Below are 22,193 nucleotides of genomic sequence, written 5' to 3' on the forward strand. Positions count from 1 at the left end.
GGCATATTAATAAGAAAGGGTGCATTGGACTGGATACTAAGAAACATATTGAATTGTTTTTCTTGTCCTCTATAACATGAAAGATGAATTCGAGATATGGAAAAAATGGAACATTTCACAGCATGGCCTGACATTTCACTGCACTTTTATTTTTTTAACCATGCACAAAGTTCATTAAATATGCAAATATAGGACTGTTATAGGATGAAAGTGGTGGAGTCAGAGGTCACAATCCACAGCAAGGGGATAGTTTCTTGTGGATGGCACCCTGAGCTCTGAAGTAGAGTGAGAATCAACTTTCAGCTGCCAACAGGAGACAAGGAGAATGAAGCTATCAGTAGTTCACATCATTGGATTAATTGAAAGAAGTATTGATAGAAATTTTGTAAGCTTTACGTCAAATTAAGTATTGTACTTCAAATTGAGGATTTGATAAGGCTAAACTCTTACCAAGTTTCCCACATGTAAAAGTGAGGATTAATTAAAAGGTTACAGAACCCATACATTATGGGTATCACATACACGTTTATATACCCATGTGCAAACTTGCAGTGTGAAAATATTTGTCTATATCTAAATATATCCAAATCCATTGATGAACAGTTAGAAATTTGGAAATTATTCTCCCATTTTACCATTCCCTTTTTGAGAATTTTTTCACAAATATAATTTTCCCAGCTGTTTGAAGCCTACTTTCTGGAGACATGTAATGTGTGGATACAGGAAAGCTGTGATTATCACAGTGTTTATATCAGAGAAAACACTAATACTGGTGTTATAAAAGATCCATTGTGAGGAGAAAGTTACAAGTCACATGACTACAAATACAGAAGTATTATTTCATCGAAAGCTGATGTCAGTCAGTACAATTTGTTTTTAATGTTTTATTTAAAATACTTAACTTCAAAAGGATTACTTGAGTAGAATAATTTATTGGTAATAAATAATTATTAAGAATTTCATTTAATTTGTTGATTTATAATGTAAGTAAAATACTAAAAAGTACTATATAATGTAGTTTCATGAAGAATTCTCTATGGTTTTCGTAAAATTAATAGCCTCAATGAAATTTTTTGATACAGAGAAATTTCCTTATATCATTTTATTATTGTTCTTTCACTTTATTACTTGCTTGCATGTCATAACTGAGAGAAATAAAAATATTTTTATTTACACATGTACAAAGCATGGATTTTTGTTTATGTTTCCTAGTGAGAGAAAGTCTCCAATAATTTTACCATATAGGAAAATTTTGACAAGCCCAAAGTTCTTAACTTCCTTTTCAAGATTCACATTTCAGTCTAGGTATGAGATGAAATTGACTATGTTTTTTTTATTTCACTATTACTACTGAGTTTCTGATATAGTGTTACAAATATATAGATTTAAAAGCTTCTCTTCTTCTTCCTCTTCCTCTCTCTCTTCCAGTTCTTCTCCTTCTCCTTCTCCTTCTCCTTCTTCTCCTCCTCCTCCTCCTCCTAGTCCTCCTCCTCCTCCTCCTCCCCCCACTACCTTTGGACCTGTACATGTGATTTCTGCAGTAATGGGCACCACTTTCTGAAATAAGGTTGCTGAAAGATACAAGCATAAATGGAATTCTTTATTTCTGTGAACCTTTTGGAACAGACAAGTAAAACTGAAAGATAATTATGATGTGAATTTAAGTCTGCAGTTTATCACAGAAGTACAATAAGGGTGAAAATACATTTAAAAATGCATACCTCATCCAAAATATTAGGTAGAAAAATGAAAAATTTAATTTGACATAAAGAACTGTTTAACAGTTAAGATCTTTTCTGGTGAGGGCAAGTATTACTAAAAATCCTGTTTTCCCTGTTTTAATACATGAAACTATTACTGTATCTACAGGCTTTAAAAAGAGTTAACTCTAACTTAAGCAACATGTTTATGGGCATTCAAACAGCGGGTGTATCATCTTAGAATTTCTCTGAGGATCTTTTAGGAGAAATATAATCTAATCTCACTTTATAAGCAATTGAATTAGTCAATGAAATTATGACTATAGTCTCACAATTTCATTGTCCTTCTCTTTTCTGTTTATATATATTCTCTTTAAAATTCAAAAGCCCCTAGAAATCATATGATAAATAATAATGACTGAAACATTTGAAAAATAAAAACTGAGCAGCAGACACATTTCAAGATTTCCTTTATGACAGTGTTACCCTAACCATGTGATATACACAGTATAAATCCACCATGAGACAATAACAGTTGTGTAGCACTTGACAGTTTATACAGTAACAGTAAATATTCTCATTTGATCTTCAAAAGAATCTGTAAACTGGTATTTCATAAATGAGGAAAATATGATTGAGTAATACAAATCAGAGTTGCTACATCTACTTAGGAACATGTCAGCCAATAAAGCAGAGGCATGAGTTTTCCTCTGAAGGGATGAAGAAGGCAAAACTTATTAAAATCATGTTTTTTTTTTTTACATTTCATTGTTTATTAATGTTTTATCAAAATCATTGCTCATATTTCCAGTTATATTTCCTGTATTTGCCTATTACAACAGTTCTCACACTTATTATTCCTCATTTATCTATGTGCCTGTAAAAACTGCACACTCAGAGAAGCAAAGACCACGTTTTTCTGAGCTTCTTGCAGACCACCAGGCTTATGGTGGCATTTAGAAACTATCTGCTAAATATTTGTTATGTTTTCATGTAAGTTACATTCTAGGCCATTTGATACTCATTTTCTATTTAGTATTTGGGTTTGGAGAGCTGTTTTCCTTTTTAATTTTTTGATTGTACTTTAAGTTCTAGGGTACAGGTGCAGAATGTGCAGGTTTGTTACATAGGGATACATGTGCCATGATGGTTTGCTGCACCCATCAATTTACCACTTACGTTAGGTATTTCCCATAATGCTATCCCTCCCCAGTCCCCCAACCCCTGACCAGTGTGCTGTTCCTCGCCCTGTGTCCATGTGTTCTCATTGTTGAACTCCCACTTAAGAGTGAGAACATGTGGTGTTTGATTTTCTGTCCTTGTGATAGTTTGCTTAGTATGATGGTTTTCAGCTCCATACATAACCCTGTAACCAAAATGAGACCATCTCATGTCAGTTACAATGGCGATCATTAAAAATTCAGGAAACATCAGATGTTGGAGAGAATGTGGAGAAATAGGAATGCTTTTAATTTTTTTTTTTTTTTTAGATCTCTCAAACTTATTTCTTTCTCCTAAGTAAAATGTTGTGCCCTTTGACTAATTACTCCCTACCCACACCAAGCCTCTAGTAATTACCATTTTACTCTCTAGTTCTATAGCTTGATTTTTTTTTATTTCACATCTTTTTTTTATTTTTTTATTTTTTATTATTATTATACTTTAGGTTTTATGGTACATGTGCGCAATGTGCAGGTTAGTTACATATGTATAAATGTGCCATGCTGGTGCGCTGCACGCACTAACTCGTCATCTAGCATTAGGTATATCTCCCAATGCTATCCTTCCCCCGTCCCCCCACCCCAGAACAGTCCCCGAAGTGTGATGTTCCCCTTCCTGTGTCCATGTGTTCTCATTGTTCAATTCCCACCTATGAGTGAGAATATGCGGTGTTTGGTTTTTTGTTCTTGCGATAGTTTACTGAGAATGATGATTTCCAATTTCATCCATGTCCCTACAAAGGACATGAACTCCTCATTTCTTATGGCTGCATAGTATTCAATGGTGTATATGTGAAACATTTTCTTAATCCAGTCTATCATTGTTGGACATTTGGGTTGGTTCCAAGTCTTTGCTATTGTGAATAATGCCGCAATAAACATACGTGTGCATGTGTCTTTATAGCAGCATGATTTATAGTCCTTTGGGTATATACCCAGTAATGGGATGGCTGGGTCAAATGGAATATCTAGTTCTAGATCCCTGAGGAATCGCCACACTGACTTCCACAAGGGTTGAACTAGTTTACAGTCCCACCAACAGTGTAAAAGTGTACCTATATCTCCACATCCTCTCCAGTACCTGTCGTTTCCTGACTTTTTAATGACTGCCATTCTAACTGGTGTGAGATGGTATCTCATTGTGGTTTTGATTTGCATTTCTCTGATGACCAGTGATGGTGAGCATTTTTTCATGTGTTTTTTGGCTGCATAAATGTCTTCTTTTGAGAAGTGTCTGTTCACGTCCTTCAACCACTTTTTGAAGGGGTTGTTTGTTTTTTTCTTGTAAATTTGTTTGGGTTCTTTGTAGATTCTGGATATTAGCCCTTTGTCAGATGAGGAGGTTGTGAAAATTTTCTCCCATTTTGTAGGTTGTCTGTTCACTCTGATGGTAGTTTCTTTTGCTGTGCAGAAGCTCTTTAGTTTAATTAGATCCCATTTGTCAATTTTGGCTTTTGTTGCCATTGCTTTTGGTGTTTTAGACATGAAGTCCTTGCCCATGCCTATGTCCTGAATGGTAATGCCTAGGTTTTCTTCTAGGATTTTTATGGTTTTAGGTCTGAAATTTAAATCTTTAATCCATCTTGAATTAATTTTTGTATAAGGTGCAAGGAAGGGATCCAGTTTCAGCTTTCTCCATATGGCTAGCCTGTTTTCCCAGCATCATTTATTAAATAGGGAATCCTTTCCCCATTTCTTGTTTTTCTCAGGTTTGTCAAAGATCAGATAGTTGTAGATATGTGGCATTATTTCTGAGGGCTTTGTTCTGTTCCATTGATCTATATCTCTGTTTTGGTACCAGTACCATGCTGTTTTGGTTACTGTACCCTTGTAGTATAGTTTGAAGTCAGGTAGTGTGATGCCTCCAGCTTTGTTCTTTTGGCTTAGGATTGACTTGGTGATACGAGCTCTTTTTTGGTTCCATATGAACTTTAAAGTGTTTTTTTCCAATTCTGTGAAGAAAGTCATTGGTAGCTTGATGGGGATGGCATTGAATCTGTAAATTACCTTGGGCAGTATGTCCATTTTCACAATATTGATTCTTCCTACCCATGAGCATGAAATGTTCTTCCATTTCTTTGTATCCTCTTTTATTTCCTTGAGCAGTGGTTTGTACTTCTCTTTGAAGAGGTCCTTCACATCCCTTGTAAGTTGGATTTCTAGATATTTTATTCTCTTTGAAGCAATTGTCAATGGGAGTTCACTCATGATTTGGCTCTCTGTTTGTCTGTTATTGGTGTATAAGAATGTTTGTGATTTTTGTACATTGATTTTGTATCCTGAGACTTTGCTGAAGTTATCAGCTTAAGGAGATTTTGGGCTGAGACAATGGGGTTTTCTTGATATACAATCATGTCGTCTGCAAACAGGGACAATTTGACTTCCTCTTTTCCTAATTGAATACCGTTTATTTCCTTCTCTTGCATAATTGCCCTGGCCAGAACTTCCAGCACTATGTTGAATAGAAGTGGTGAGAGAGGGCATCCCTGTCTTGTGCCAGTTTTCAAAGGGAATGCTTCCAGTTTTTGCCCATTCAGTATGATATTGGCTGTGGGTTTGTCATAGATAGCTCTTATTTTGAGATATGTCCCATCAATACCTAATTTATTGAGAGTTTTTAGCATGAAGCATTGTTGAATTTTGTCAAAGGCCTTTTCTGCATCTATTGAGATAATCATGTGGTTTTTGTCTTTGGTTCTGTTTATATGCTGGATTACATTTATTGATTTGCATATATTGAACCAGCCTTGCATCCCAGGGATGAAGCCCTCTTGATCATGGTGGATAAGCTTTTTGATGTGCTGCTGGATTCGGTTTGCCAGTATTTTATTGAGGATTTTTGTATCAATGTTCATGAAGGATATTGGTCTAAAATTCTCTTTTTTTGTTGTGTCTCTGCCTGGCTTTGGTATCAGGATGATGCTGGCCTCATAAAATGGGTTAGGGAGGATTCCCTCTTTTTCTATTGATTGGAATAGTTTCAGAAGGAATAGTACCAGTTCCTCCTTCTACCTCTGGTAGAATTCAGCTGTGAATCCATCTGGTCCTGGACTTTTTTTGGTTGGTAAGCTATTGATTATTGCCACAATTTCAGCACCTGTTATTGGTCTATTCAGAGATTCAACTTCTTCCTGGTTTAGTCTTGGGAGGGTGTATGTGTTGAGGAATTTACCCATTTCTTCTAGATTTTCTAGTTTATTTGCGTAGAGGTGTTTGTAGTATTCTCTGATGGTAGTTTGTATGTCTGTGGGATTGGTGGTGATATTCCCTTTATCATTTTTTATTGCATCTATTTGATTCTTCTCTCTTTTTTTCTTTATTAGTCTTGCTAGCAGTCTATCAATTTTGTTGATCCTTTCAAAAAACCAGCTCCTGGATTCATTAATTTTTTGAAGGGTTTTTTGTTTCTCTATTTCCTTCAGTTCTGCTCTGATTTTAGTTATTTCTTGCCTTCTGCTAGCTTTTGAATGTGTTTGCTCTTGCTTTTCTAGTTCTTTTAATTGTGATGTTAGGGTGTCAATTTTGGATCTTTCCTGCTTTCTCTTATGGGCATTTAGTGCTATAAATTTCCCTCTACACATTGTTTTGAATGCATCTCATAGATTCTTGTATGTTGTGTCTTGGTTCTCGTTGGTTTCAAAGAACATCTTTATTTCTGCCTTCATTTCGTTATGTACCCAGTAGTCATTCAGGAGCAGGTTGTTCAGTTTCCATGTAGTTGAGTGGTTTTGAGTGAGATTCTTAATGCTGAGTTCTAGCTTGATTACACTGTGATCTGAGAGATAGTTTGTTATAATTTCTGTTGTTTTACACTTCCTGAGGAGAGCTTTACTTCCAAGTATGTGGTCAATTTTGGAATAGGTGTGGTGTGGTGCTGAAAAAAAATGTATATTCTGTTGATTTGGGGTGGAGAGTTCTGTAGATGTCTATTAGGTTCGCTTGGTGCAGAGCTGAGTTCAATTCCTGGGTATCCTTGTTGACTCTCTGTCTCGTTGATCTGTCTAATGTTGACAGTGGGGTGTTAAAGTCTCCCATTATTAATGTGTGGGATTCTAAGTCTCTTTGTAGGTCACTCAGGACTTGCTTTATGAATCTGGGTGCTCCTGTATTGGGTGCATATATATTTAGGATAGTTAGCTCTTCTTGTTGAATTAATCCCTTTACCATTGTGTAATGGCCTTCTTTGTCTCTTTTGATCTTTGTTGGTTTAAAGTCTGTTTTATCAGAGACTAGGATTGCAACCCCTGCCTTTTTTTGTTTTCCATTTGCTTGGTAGATCTTCCTCCATCCTTTTATTTTGAGCCTATCTGTGTCTTTGCATGTGAGATGAGTTTCCTGAATACAGCACACTGATGAGTCTTGTGTCTTTATCCAATTTGCCAGTCCGTGTCTTTTAATTGGAGAATTTAGCCCATTTACATTTAAAGTTAATATTGTTATGTGTGAATTTGATCCTGTCATTATGATGTTAGCTGGTTATTTTGCTTGTTAGTTGATGCAGTCTCTTCCTAGTCTCGATGGTCTTTACATTTTGGCATGATTTTGCTGTGGTTAGTACCAGTTGTGCCTTTCCATGTTTAGTGCTTCCTTCAGGAGCTCTTTTAGGGCAGGCCTTGTGGTGACAAAATCTGTCAGCATTTGCTTGTCTGTAAAGTATTTTATTTCTCCTTCACTTATGAAGCTTAGTTTGGCTGGATATGAAATTCTGGGTTGAAAATTATTTTCTTTAAGAATGTTGAATATTGGCCCCCACTCTCTTCTGGCTTTTAGGGTTTCTGCCAAGAGATCCGCTGTTAGTCTGATGGGCTTCCCTTTGTGGGTAACCTGACCTTTCTCTCTGGCTGCCCTTAACATTTTTTCCATCATTTCAACTTTGGTGAATCTGACAATTATGTGTCTTGGAGTTGCTCTTCTCGAGGAGTATCTTTGTGACGTTCTCTGTATTTCCTGAATCTGAATGTTGGCCTGCCTTGCTAGATTGGGGAAGTTCTCCTGGATAATATCCTGCAGACTGTTTTCCCAACTTGGTTCCATTCTCCCAGTCACTTTCAGGTACACCAATCAGACGCAGATTTGGTCTTTTCACATAGTCACACATTTCTTGGAGGCTTTGCTCATTTCTTTCTATTCTTTTTTCTCTAAACTTCCCTTCTTGCTTCATTTAATTCATTTCATCTTCCATGGCTGATACCCTTTCTTCTATTTGATCGCATCAGCTCCTGAGGCTTCTGCATTCTTCACGTATTTCTCGAGCCTTGGTTTTCAGCTCCATCAGCTCCTTTAAGCACTTCTCTGTATTGGTTATTCTAGTTATACATTCTTCTACATTTTTTTCAAAGTTTTCAACTTCTTTGCCTTTGGTTTGAATATCCTCCATAGCTCGGAGTAATTTGATCGTCTGAAGCCTTCTTCTCTCAGCTTGTCAAAGTCATTCTCCGTCCAGGTTTGTTCCATTGCTGGTGAGGAACTGCATTCCTTTGAAGGATGAGAGGCACTCTGCTTTTTAGAGTTTCCAGTTTTTCTGCTCTGTTTTTTCCCCATCTTTGTGGTTTTATCTACTTTTGGTCTTGGATGATGGTGATGTACAGATGGGTTTTTGGTGTGGATGTCCTTTCTTTTAGTTTTCCTTCTAACAGACAGGACCCTCAGCTGCAGGTCTGTTGGAGTACCCATCCAGCCGTGTGAGGTGTCAGTCTGCCCCTGCTGGGGGGGTGCCTCCCAGTTAGGCTGCTCGAGGGTCATGGGTCGGGGACCCACTTGAGGAGGCAGTCTGCCCTTTCTCAGATCTCCAGCTGTGTGCTGGGAGAACCACTTCTCTCCTCAAAGGTGTCAGACAGGGACACTTAATTCTGCAGAGGTTACTGCTGTCTTTTTGTTTGTCTATGCCCTGCCCCCAGAGGTGGAGCCTACAGAGGCAGGCAGGCCTCCTTGAGCTGTGGTGGGTTCCACCCAGTTCAAGCTTCCCGGCTTTAAGTTTTTTTTAAGGATATTTTAAGGATATATTATCCAGATATGGAGTGGACAGTGCAGGCCATGGTCAGTGGGACCTCCAAAGAAGGCACTCCATTCAAATTGGAGGCTCTGCAGGAGAGGGCAGCCAGGGTATTGAGCGCAGAGGTGCTCTTTGGGGAGGATAAGGTGCTGGTGGTGGACTACATCATGGCGATGGTCCAGATAGTGGTTGAGGAGAAAGCTGACATACAGCAGAAGGAGGAGGACAATTAGGCACAGCCTGGCCCTGGCCCTAGCATGTCCCAGCCAGCAACAGACATGCTGGAGGTCCTTCACTTGGAGCTGCACTCTGTGAATGCCCCAGGTCACATGGACTGCCCAGGGCTGAGGCAGAAGTTTTGGCAGGGGCATCTGTCTGGCCTGGATGGCACATAGGCCATCAGCCAGGGCATCTCCAGCTTTTGGGCCAGAGCCATATCCTTGAGCTGACCATTAGGGATGACTGGCAGCAGGGGATGGGCATCAGGCTTCCAGGGCAAGGGAGCCAGGCCAGAGGCACACAGGGTCAGCCAGGAGGTAGGGCATGGGGGACAGCAAGGGGCGCTGAGGGCATACTCCTGCAGATAGGAGGGCAGCTTGTTTGTAGGTGCTCTGAGAGCATGTGGGAGGGACTGGGGGCCAAGCTCAGCATGCACAAGGGAGAATAGTGGCACCAAGGACCCTTCTTGCACAGCAGAAAGTTGAAGGGCATGTTTCCCTGGGAAAGTCCTTGGAGGAAGGGGAGTCTGCATGCTCATACCAGCCATGGAACCACCCCCACTACCTGTGTCTGTGTCCAGCAACTTCATCCCAGAAACACAAGGTGCTGAAGATGGGTTCACAGTGCACGGGGCTGCTGTCCTCTGCAAGGCATGCACCAGCTCCCCAAACAGGTTTTCTTCCCTCTGCCTGCACTGCAACCAAAGAGCTGTAGGCCCTGAGCATATAAAATCTCTGTTGTACACACGTGAGCCCACTGGGGAGTGCCAGGCACAGCCCTGCAGTCCCTTCTACCCCCAGTGCTTCCCTCAAGTGGACATAACCACCCCACAGGGAGACCAGGACAAGATGGCACCACACACCTGGACACCCTCAGCAGAGCCTGTGCAGCACCCAGCACACAGTGGCCACATGCAGCTCAGGAACTCTGAGGAAACAGCTGCCTCATACTACAGCACCCCACCGTCAATCTCCTGCCTACTTGTGCTCCCTGCTCATTGTCAGTGGAGTCTTTCTGGGACTCCTTCCACCCATCCACAAGACCACCAGATCTGCTACCAAGCCCCCAGTGCCAGACAGAGAAAGGACCACCAATGCAGGGTGCCAGGCCAAAGGTCTGGGGGATAGCCCTACCCAACACTCTCCCAGCTCTTGCAAATTTGCAGGGTGTTTCCTTGCATGCCCACCCAATCATCTGGAGGCTCCTTGACCACAGGCAGATGGTGCACACTCCCAGATGTTGGCAGCATTCAGAAAACATGAGGAAGTCGTGCTAAGTAATCTCCATAATCAGTTTGCAAATCAGGCTTCGTTGCCTGGGCCTGGGGGAGGAGTTGTGGGTCCTAGTCAGTTTGAGGTCCTCCTGGGGACTGGGGCTGTCTCAGCAGGAGAGTGGGAAGGGTAAATGCATGCTTCACCACAGCCAGAAGGCCCTCAGCCCAGCTAGATGAAATGGTCCCTTTGAGTCTGTCCTCTTCTTCTTGGCCTGGCAGGTGGAGGAACTCAGCCATCCCAGGTACCAGTGGCAGGATGAAGTTTCCCTTTTATGACAACCCGTACTTCCTCAATGAAGTGATCATTAAGGAGTATCAGGTTGGCATCCTCTGTAAGGAGTGCCTCCCAGCATGGTAGAGGGGGTGGAGTGTGGGAGGCTAGGCCTGGCATGAGCCTTCCCGACTCCTCTTGCTCCAGGATGCAAGGTGTCTGGCTCTACTGTAGCCCAGTTATTCTAGAGTCATGCAGGAAAAGCCCCCAGCTTAAGGCAGGACACAGCCTAACTGAGCTTCTTCAGCTGGTTGGCTGACCATCACCACTCAGGGTCAGCCAGGATTGCTGAGGTGGACACCACTGAGGTGTGTCATGGGAAAGGACCTTGCTAGTCTTTCCTTGGCATCTGGGGAATTGGCTTTGAACCATGAAATGACCAGTCATGGACCCCTTCCCACAGTCCCCCAGTACATCAGTCAGAGCCTCTGTCTAAATCCCCTGCAGCACTACCAGAAGGAGTTAAGCCTTAAGAGAGGGAAAAGAGAGGAGACCAGGTAAGAAGCCTAGGGCTGGTGGCTCAGGGTCCTGTGTGTCCTGGAGCTGGGACACACATGGAAAACTCAAAGCTCAGGGAAGTGCCTGTGGTGAGAAATCCCAGGCCATCCCTGGGCAGGGGGAGAAAGGCTCTTCAGGAAACTCTAACACTCATATTTCAGAACTGGGAAAGCTGAAGTCACCAAAGAGGCAGAAGTGGTGAAGGTCAATGGGCAAGAAGCAAGGATCAATCGATAGCTGTCACATCATCCATCTCTGGCTCTCTTTCACATCTTGAGGCCTGCTACCACCTGGGTTCAGTTTGGGTTCATCTAGGGCCCTCTTGCCCTCCACACGGAGGTGCATGTGAGGCACATCTAGGTCTATGTCCTCATAGAATGGCTATCCCTGTCCTGTCATGTTCTGCTTCAATGACTCCAGGCTGTCTGACATGCTTTCTCCCCTCTGCCATACTCACTCATGTTGCCCCTGCCCCCGAGACATTTCCTATGACATTAAAAGACATACAATTTTTAAAATACCTTAACATTATAAATGCTGATAGAAAAAGTCCTCTCCCTCCTTTCTTTCATCAAAGTCTTTTTCATGATGGGGGAAAGAATGCAACATACTTTGGTAAGTTATGAAAGTATAAAAGTAAAAATAAATCCCACTGTAGATGATCAGTTAAATGGTAGGGGACCTTCTGTGTGTGTCCAGCAGGGAATGTGGCTGAGCATGAAGGCCCACCTGAGTATTGGTGTAGACACCCAGTTTCCCTCATACCAGTATGAGTGTAGGCATGTTCCAGCCTGCATGTCTGAGTTGATGCATGTGTGTGCACACCTGTGTCTGTGTACCTCTGTGTACCTTGGTTTAGGGGCTGCTGGGTTTGGCAATCCAACTTCAGGACCCGTGAAGCCTGTGCATTTGGGAGATGTGAAGTGTCCTCCAGGTTCTCACAAATGGAGAGGGAGGAGGAAAAGTCTGGCTGGTGTGAGCATCCTGGAGGATATCTCTTGGAGCCAAAATGACAACCGGAAGGAAATAAAACCTAGATGCTCCCTGTGTCTTCCTGTCTGTTTTGTCAGGGAAGGCAGGCATTCAGGGAAGAAGCAATGGAACCCACGGGGTTTTGGGATAGCTGTTCGGGAATCCCTGTGCATCAGAGAGTGTCCAGCCCATGAGAGGGGAGGACAGCATGGGGTTCTGGCAGGGCCTGAGTCTCCAGGTAGGCTGGCATCCTCCCTAAGAGGGCACAGGTCAGTAGGTGGAGGAGAAACCCGGGCTGCAGGGTCATGTAGATGGAACACGTATCACTTAGTCAGGTGGGAGCTCAGGAGAAGGCCTAGTGAGCAGGGGCCTAACTGGCTAGTGACACCCCATTTCAGTGCTGCATGTTTGCACAGGAGCTTCACCCCACACATCCTCTCCAGGATGCCTCACCTGGGTGGATAGGAAGCAGGGCACACAAGATCCTAAGCTTACGGTCATGAGTGGTTCCAAAGCGGGGTCCCCAGGATCACTGGACCCAAGAAAGGCTGGCATGCAGTGTCTCTTCAGGACAGGAGTAAAATGCATAATCCCAGCTCTCCACCCAGTGGGTGTCTTGCCCTGATGATGTCAGCCATGGCAAATACAGTTCTTCCACTTAGATTGCAGATCCATAAGCTTATGACATCCCCCCGGCCTTCTCCAGGATGGGCCCCTGGATACTGGAATAGCCAGTGCCCAACTAGTGTTCCCTCCCAGCCTCCAAGCCCATAGGAGACTCAGTGAGGACTCTCCTCCTAGTACATGGCCACCCCCCAGGCACTGCCAACAGCCCAGGGCCCCTCTACATTCTGGGGTCCTGCGACCTTACCCAGCAGTGAGATAATGGGAAGGGAAACACTGGAACAGACAGAGCAGAGGCAACAAGTCCCACCCTGCTGCATGGCAAGGGAATGGGGTGATCCTTCCCAGGCAAGGGAGATGCTTCCCAAACATACCTGGAAACCCAGAACAAGCTGAGGTATTCACTTTGCCGCAACTGGGCATGGGGGATTTCAATATGTGTTGGAGATCTCGATCCTGGTCGCCCTACCAGGTGTACCTCTCCTCCAAGTCACATTATGCTGACACCCTCCTTAACCCAGATGAACTCCTCATCCTCACCACACAGTGTTCGCCAGAAATGTTACTCCTGGTGCCCCAGCCACTGTTTCAAGGTGCAGAGACTGACCAGCAGACCCCTGAGTCCTTGTCCTCCTGTCTAAGTAATATCCATAGAAATAGTAAAAGAGTGGCACATTAGACCTCATGACATTTTTACGGCTGACCTTTTTATAAGCATTTCATGCAGATATTTATGAGTTCATCTCATGTATTTTATTTATTATAGCTCTTATTTCAAAATGCTTGAGAGTTATTTCAACATGTAACCAAATGTTTGGAGCTGTGGCATACAGGCTTTAAGCTAAAAAGTCTGTATCTGCTATCATCTTGGGTAAAACCCATCCAGAACTTATAAAAATAAGAAATTATTAGGCATGGTAACTTTAGTGGTCTAAAACACTGAAATTCTCTGCATACCCATTTGAAAATATTCCTGATGTGACTGAACACAGTACTTGCTTCTAATGAATAGAAAACAGTGCAAGCATTTTCTGGATATGGGGCCATCTCTGGCCTAGGATAGAAAAGGTGACACGGCTCTGCCTTAGTCTCCTGCTCTCATGGGGAAAAAACCCTCAGGAGTCCCAGAGCAGATCACAAAATCTGACACCCTCAAAACTCTATGCAGAAGGCACATCCCATGGAGAGACTCATAGAAACAAAAGGAGATACCTGACTCAAATAGCAGCAGTCCAGCTCCTGCTATTTGAGTCATGCTAGCTATGGCACCAGGGAGATGAGAAGATACCTGACAATGTCCCCATCCTAAGCCATCACTAGATTGCATCCTCGTAAGTGCCCCTGAACCATAATCATTTGGCTGAGAGACTGTGGAAGATTGCAGAGACTGAAGTAAGTAAATTGTAATTATTGTTTTAAGCCACTACATTTTAGAAAATTTTGAACAGCGCTTTAGACTCCCAGAAAAACTGAGTTGTATACTGATTTGAGTAATTGTGGAGAGCTTTAAAGGCCAACATCATGAAAGCTACCCTGGAAAAGTCAAACCATCAAGACTCTTCTAAACTCAATGAATCTTTAATGTCCCTTTGCTATGGCTGGAGAATAATCTAACATGTATCTGATAGAGTTTTTTGAAAGCATCTGTTCACATCTCTTGGCTGGGTATAGGTCAACTCTGGTCTGGTTTAATTCTAGTCAACTGCAGCAACTTATCTTTGATTTTAGGTCCTGGCCTACACTGATCTTTTGGTTACTGACTGTATCTGTGTCTGTGTGTGTACATTTTGTGTGTTACGATATTTTATCCGAAGGGGCTAAATAATAGTGCTATAGTTGTTTTGTAAACACAAAGCATTCCAGGAAGACAATATTCCTTATCAACTGAGCTTTAAAACAGATATGAAGCAGGGCATGGAGGCTCACACATGCACTCCCAGCAGTTTGGCAGGCTGAGATGGGCAGATCTCTTGATGTTAGGAGTTTGAGAGAAGCCTGGCCAACATGACAAGATCTCATGTCTAGTATCATACAAAAGCTAGCTGGGCTTGGTGGCCCATGGATGTAATCCAGGCTACTCACGAGGCTGATGTAGGAGAATCCACTGAACCCCAGGGACAAAGTTTGCAGTGAAGTGAGATCACACCTCTGCACTCCAGCCTGGGCACCACAGGAAGACTGTCTCAGAAATAAAAATGAAATAAAATAATAAAAGAGATAGGAGAGAAGACTAAGGAGAGAAGTGCATAAAACTTAGTGGGTATTGTGGCTCAGTCTTGGAATCCCAGCACTTTGAGAAGCTGAGGTGACTGCATCACTTGAGGACAGGAGTTCAAGACCAGCTTGAGCTAACATTGTGAAATCTGGTCTCTGCTAAAAATACACATACACACACACAGGCACACACAAAAGCCAGGATTGGTGTCACATGCCTGCAGTCACAGCTACTAGGGAGGGGGTGACTGGAGAATTGCTTGAACCAGGGATGGGGAGATTGCAGTGAGTTGAGATCATGCCATCACACTCCAGCCTAGGTGACAGAGCAAGAAGCTGTCTAAAAAAAATCAAAGAGAAAAACAGAGATAGAGAAAAAAAAGAAAAAAGAAAAAAAGAAAAGAAAAGAAAGAAAGAAAGAAAAAAGAAAGAGAAGGAAAGAAACAGAGAAAGAGAAAGAAAGAAACGAATAAAAAAAGAAAAGAAGGAAGGAAGAAGGAAAGAAAGAAAGGAGACAAAGAAAGAAAGAAGAAAGAAAAGAAAGAGAAAGAAAGAAAGAAAGAAAGAAAGAAAGAAAGAAAGAAAGAAAGAAAGAAAGAAAGAAAGAAAAAGAAAAGGAAAGAAAGAAAGGAAGAAAGAAGGAAGGAAGGAGGGAAAGAAGGAAGGAAGGAAAGAAAGAAAGAAAGAAAAAAGAAGGAAAAGGGAGGTAGGGAGGGAGAGAAGGAGAGGACAGAACGAGAGAGATAGAAGGAAGGAAGGGGAGAAAAGGGAGAATGAAAGGCATAAAACCAAAAAGAAATGAATAAAAATAAAAACTTGCCATTTTGCCCATTATCCACATGAATTTTGAACTATGTTTAAAATAATATTTAGGTGTCTGGTGGACCAACTGAAACTTTAAAGTAAGCTGGTGTATATTGTCAAAATTACTTATATAACTACGGTATTAACTAAGATTCTTGTAGTTTTCAACAACCAAATCTAATTGACATTTGTCATCAAATTGCATACTACTAGGAGCAGGGTAATCTGTGTTATGCTGCCTAATCTAAACTAAATTAAAAATGAAATGAAATCTGCAAAAGATTTTATAGTTATTATTACCAGTAGAGACTTTTGTTTCCTGACTTGTGAAGGGTCTTATTTCCACAGTTTTGATAGCTCAGGCAGAGACTTCCTGATCCAAACACACCCCTTATCATGACAATATACACGTGTTCAAGCACTAAGGGGAAAAAGCATCCAATCCCACTGCTTTCCTGCATTGGTTCCCATGCACATGCATATGTGCTGTGTTAGTGACTATCACATATTCGTACATTTGATAAAGGAAATTTGTGTTTCCAAACTGTAAAACAAAAATATTACTGCCAGTTGTATTTTTATTATTTATTCATTTAGAAGCAGGGTGTTGCTCTGTCATCAGGCTGAATCATACATCACTGTAGTCTCAGACTTTTGGATTCAGAGAATCCTAGAACATCAACCTCTCCAATACTGAAATTACAGACTAGAGCCATTGTACCCAGCCTCAAGTTTAGAGAAAAAGGCTAACGAATATACTGTAAACCGTATAAATAAACATAATTGCAGGTTCTCTAGAGAGGTGTGAGAGACCACTGAAAAACTGCCATTGTGGATAAGGCTGCTGGTAACAATGTAATGCAAACAAAGGAGTGGGTCCTTCCCCACTCAGCCTTTGGATGATACCAGAGGCCAGCTTGACATTTCCACTGCACCTTTTTGAGAGAACATGAAACATAGGTGTGTGCAGTTTTTTTTATTTGCTTGTTTTTGTTTTTTGTTTTTTTGTGTGTGTGTGCATGTGTGTGTGTGTGTGTGTGTGTGTAAGCATGCATGGGTAACCGGTTGAAGAAACTAGGATAATCCACACAATAGAATAAGATGCAGCTCTTTGTAGATCTGGTAGAATTCATACTGAATCTATCAGTTCCTCGTTTTTTTGTTTGTTTGTTTGTTTGTTGGCTAGTAGGGTATTTATTACTAATGATTCCATTTCAGAAATTGAAATTGGACAGCCTGGAGCTGAGATTGGGTCCACTTAGATTCTGTTGTGGAACAGAGAACGGCATGCCTGTAATTTTGGCTGCAATGGTTATTGGAAGGTTTCTGTACAGATGGGCTAGTTTCCTACCTGCAGCACAAGGGCCTGGGGCTGAAAATCAGCTCCCTTGATACCTGCTGTTGAATAGATAATTTAAAGCCTGGTCTCTGATAAGAAAGTTGCATATTGCCCAGAAAGTTTCTCAAAGATTATATAGTTCCCTGATTAAAGTGGAAGGGCCAGAGCTGAGAGTGGGTCCTCCCATAGTGCACAGAGGCTGGTGATTCTAGATCCATTTTCTGCTGGACAGAGCCTGGATAGACTGCATTCATTGACTCAGAGAGGCACGTTCTGCAGCAGGGTAGTTGCTTCCCAATAGCAGTGGGAAGGGCTGGAGCTGAGACTGAAATTCTCTGTTTCTCAATAAAGTCATATGCTCTAGAGATTCTAATGTCCCAATGATTTCCACTAGATATATCAGAAGTGAACTCCCTTCCAGGAGTACCAAGGCTTATTATATTAGCTACTTGCCCACTGGGTCAAGGTAGAGCCAGAACTTCATCTTTAACCACTAAATTGCCTCTGCTTTTCAGTGTGGGGATGGGTGGAGCACACAGGGCTAGGATGGTCAAAAGTATGGCAGCTGGGATTGGGTGGCGTCACATGCCCCTTCTGTGGATAATCACCAAGCTGCCTCTTTGTCACAGCCTTGGAAATTTTGCAGAGAAAACCAGGGTGGGATTTGGCTGTTGGCCAGTAATTTGAGCCTGGCCATCGGCCATCAACCATAATTGGTTGCTGCAAAATGATGCTATTGCCTATTTTCTCTGATGGTGCACTTCTGCTGGCTGGAATGTAAAGCCACCAGCAAAATTAATGTTATGGTCACTGTGAGCCCCATCTATATACTTTGTTTGTAACTGGCCCCAGCTGTCTGATACCCACAATGTTTCCTACAGGGTAAGACAAGACAGAACATCATGTGAAGAATTGCAAAACGGAAAAGAAATGTCTGAATGTACACTTTCAACTCTCTTCTCTGTGAAGAAACTATGAGTTGGGGGAAATTTTTTGCATGCAACACTCTGCTAGCTTGGGGAGGAGAAAAAGCATCCAATTAAAACTGTTCTTTTATCCTATGTGTGTGTTTATTCTCAGTTCTACAGTCTTTGAAAAGGTGTCATAGATTCAAATCCAAGTTATAGAATCATTCACTGTGGTGTCCTTATCTAAGGATAGCTGTGAGTTGAGTTTTTTGAAGAAAGGGTGGGAATTAGCAGAATCACAGAATGCCGATTCTGACACATCAGATCCTAGAAACAGGCATGTTAAAAGACTGGTCCAGGCTGAGCACAGTGGCTCATGTCTGTAACCCCAGCACTTTGGCAGGCTGAAGTGGGCATATCACAAGGTCAGGAGGTTGAGATCATCCTGGCTACCATGGTGAAATCTGCTCTCAACTAAATATACAAAACAAAAAAATTAGCTGGGGCTGGTGGCACATGCCTGTAGTCCCAGCTACTTGGCAGGTTGAGGCAGCAGTGCCTCTTGAAACCAGGAGGTGGAGGCCAAAGTGAGCTGAGATCATGCCACTGCACTCTGACCTGGGTGACAGAGTGAGACTCGATCTCAATAAATAAATAAATAAATACAAACAACAACAACAATAAAATACTGGTCCTAAGGGAGGCATTTAAAAGGTTGGGGTGCTTCCATGGAGAAGCTGAAAGCTACAGCAAGACAAGAGTTGGATTTAAGGAAAAGCTCATGGGACCATTGAAAACCACCTCTTCATCCTCTATGGAACAGAGGAAATAGTGAATGCTGATCTCCACTGCTTACTGATCTAGGCAAGTTATCAACCAGAGATAAATGTCTTAGTCTGTTCGTGTTCCTATAAAATACTATGAAACTGGAAAATTTATAAAGAAAAGAGCTTTCATTGGCTTCTGGTTCTGCAGACTGTAAAAGATGTGTGGTGCCATCATCTGCATCTGACGACAGCCTCACAAGGCTTCCACTCAGGACAGAAGGTGAAAGGAAACCAGGTATGTCACATGTAGAGAAAGCAAGAGAGAGAAGAGGAGAAGGTGTGACTCTTTTCAACAACTATTTGGATGTAAGCTGCATTGTTGGAACTAATGCAGCAGAAAACACACTTATTAACCATGGTGAGGGTGCCAAGCCATTTATGAGGGATCCATTCCCAGGACACAAAGAAACACCTCCCTGCTAGGTGCTGTTTACAGTGTGGAGGGCCACATTTGAACCTGAGGCTTGGAGGGACTAATGTCCAAACTATATCAATAGGCAAGTTTAAAAAACATGCAGAATTATTGTAAAACAATAATTTTTCCTGTTTAGAAACCTGGGAGTATAAAAAGTTGGGATTCATTAGATTCCAGAGATTGGCAAGTTAGTATTCAAACTGTCAGGCAGCAACCTGAGAAGTCAGAGCAATAGTCGGGTAGTTTGACTAATTCGTAGGAAAATTTAGAAGCTCCGTATATTGCTAGAGTGAGTTATGATGAAGACTGATGAGAAATGCCTATGTGCCTGCTCTTAGAGGACCTTGACAGATCCAAAAGTCAAAATTAGAAGCAAGATACCTGGGTAGAAGCTATAAAAGTCAAACATGGCAGGGCACCATGGCTCATGCTTGTAATCCTGGTGCTTCAGGAGGCCGAGGTGGGTGGATAACCTGAGGTCAGAAGTTCAAGACCAGCCTGACCAAAATAGTGAAACCTTGTCTACTAAAAAATACAAAAGTTAGCCCAGCATGTTGATGTGCACCTATAATCCCAGCTACATGGGAGACTGAGGCAGGGGAATCACTTGATCCCGGGAGGCAGAGGTTGCGGTGAGCCAAGATCATGCCATTGCACTCCAGCCTGGGTGACAGAGCAAGACTCCATCTCAAAAGAAAAAAAAAGTCAAGTTGTTAGATGTACAATCTAAGTTCTTCAAGGTACAAAGTGGGAGGTGAGCTTTCTTGACTGCTTGAGATCCAGTAAGCCAGGAGGAAACAGTTTTGGAAGTGCTTGAATGTCTATTTAAATCCCTCTTTTATCTTGGAGGTCCTAGGAGAGTTATGAATGCCAATCTGTGTTAGAATCCAGAGACTGGCAAGTTAGGAATCATTTCATTGAGAAACAGCTGTTAACAGTTGGGGCATTACATATGTGGATTAATACTTCAGTCCTCTGAGAGAAACTGTGAAATAACAGTTCCCTATTGATTCTAGGGCACTGAATCAATAGAGCACTGTTCAAACATAAACTCTAGAACAAGATCATGATTCAGTTTTTCGTACCTCTTTTTAAGTGAGTATTTTCATAATCCTATGTGCAAGAGTATCTCAACTAATTTCTGAGTTTATCTCACAGGGAATTGATGTCAGTGTGGCTTTTTATTTGTTGCATTTGTGGATGGAGGGACAAATTAGAGCATCCTATTTTATCACCTTGTTGGAGATACCATTTTTATTAGTTTTTTACTTTTTTTAAAAAACTAAAAAAAAACTTATAATTAAACAAAATTAAAAGGCCAAACATCTAAACAGATATTTCTCCAAATAAAATAGGCAAATGCCCAAAAAGCACATGTAACATATACTCATAACCAGTGATTCAGAAAATTCATTTCAAATCCAAGAAGAGATATCACACTTCACATACTAGAATGGCAATAAATTTTAAAAAGCAGGAAATAGTAAGTGTTTGAGAAGATGTAGATAAATTGGAACCCTGATAAAATGCTAGTTGGAATGGAAAATGATGCAGCAACTATGGAGAAATGTGGTGGCTCATCAAGAAAACAAAGATAATTATCACAGAACAAAGCAATTCCACTTATATACACCCAGAGTTGAATAAGTGTACTGAAACAAATATTGATTCGTAGAAATACTGTGGTGGAAACAACACAAGTAAAATAATGGGTTAACAGCCTGTGGAAGGAGTGAAGTGATATGATGTAAATGAACCTTCGGGACATCATGCAAAAGGAAAGGAGACAGATACAAAAAGTTGTGTAGTGTGTGAGCCCATTTACATTAAATGACCACAACATGAAGTTCAGAGGCAGAACAAAGATTAGTGTTTGCTAGCAGCTGAGGGAAGGGAGAAAATGAAAGGGACAGATAAAGTGGTAGTTGGAGTTTTAGTCTGGAGTCATGAAAATGTTTTGGAACTCGATGGAGGTAGCTGCTGCACAATACAAAATGTATTTAGTGCCATTTAAGTGTTTACCTTATAATATTTAATTTTGTTATGTGAATTTCATCACCACAACAAATAAATAAACTATTTTTTTTCATTTTTCCTTTATCTATCCTTAGTTTCATAACCATCATCTTTTGGTGACATATGGTCATTTCTCCAGGAAGAGATTTGCTCTCTGTGTGGAGGACCTCCATAATTCTCTCTTCCATGTGATATTGGACCTTTAATATCAAAATGATGACACATTATGTAAAGAACACCAAACCTGAAACACTATTTTCTCTTCTCTCAAACAACTTTTTAAACATTATTTCTTCTATGACTCCATTCTTTGTTCCCTAAATTACTAGACAGTCATGACACTGAATATTTTGTATGGCTTGGGATAATCCCATGGCTTCCACAAGACCAGTTCCTCCAATGAAGCTGAAGGCAGACATTAATTCTTAGGTAAAAGTTAATTTGTAATGGTAAATAACTACTTAGTTATTATTTTCCTTTTCATATGAATTACTGGTGACTACCAATGACACAGGGAAAACATGTAAAACCATCAAACTCTTCATGGATTATAAAGTTTACATACATTGTCCTTTCTCAGCTGAAGAAGGTAAATTTTCTCATGTTGTTCAATCCACCTCACACACGCAAATACTGCTATCTTTGAATAACTGCATGCTAAATTTTTATATAAAAATTCTCATATATCTCTAAGTCTTTGGCTCTATCTTACATGTTGACCAATTACAATGCACTAGTGAAAACTTTCTATGGCCAAGATTTACTTTTATTGCAATAAGCAACACTGTTAAAGGAGTCATTACAACATTGTTGCTATTTCAAAATAGAAAAGTTTCCCCTTTAATATATTCTTTGCTTGCTATTCCTTAGAGGTCAGTCTTTCACCTATGGTATGTTCACT

General features: G+C 41.3%; 1 long non-coding RNA gene across 2 annotated transcripts in view; it reads right to left on the minus strand.

Annotated features, from left to right (window-relative positions):
- Positions 1-1,314: 1,314 nt before the first annotated feature.
- LOC134760940 (uncharacterized) overlaps positions 1,315-22,193 on the minus strand; it is a 72,748-nt gene continuing 51,869 nt past the window's right edge. The window contains exons 3-4 of one of the 2 annotated variants that reach the window (XR_010139072.1): positions 14,852-14,947; positions 1,315-1,571 (exon numbers count right to left, since the gene is read on the minus strand). This is a non-coding gene — a long non-coding RNA (uncharacterized LOC134760940). Of the gene's footprint in view, positions 1,572-14,644; positions 14,948-22,193 lie in introns of those variants that run through there. The other variant, XR_010139071.1, reaches the window with a different exon arrangement.

This window comes from Pongo abelii, chromosome Y (assembly GCF_028885655.2).
Source record: "Pongo abelii isolate AG06213 chromosome Y, NHGRI_mPonAbe1-v2.0_pri, whole genome shotgun sequence".
Classification (NCBI taxonomy): Eukaryota; Metazoa; Chordata; class Mammalia; order Primates; family Hominidae; genus Pongo; species Pongo abelii.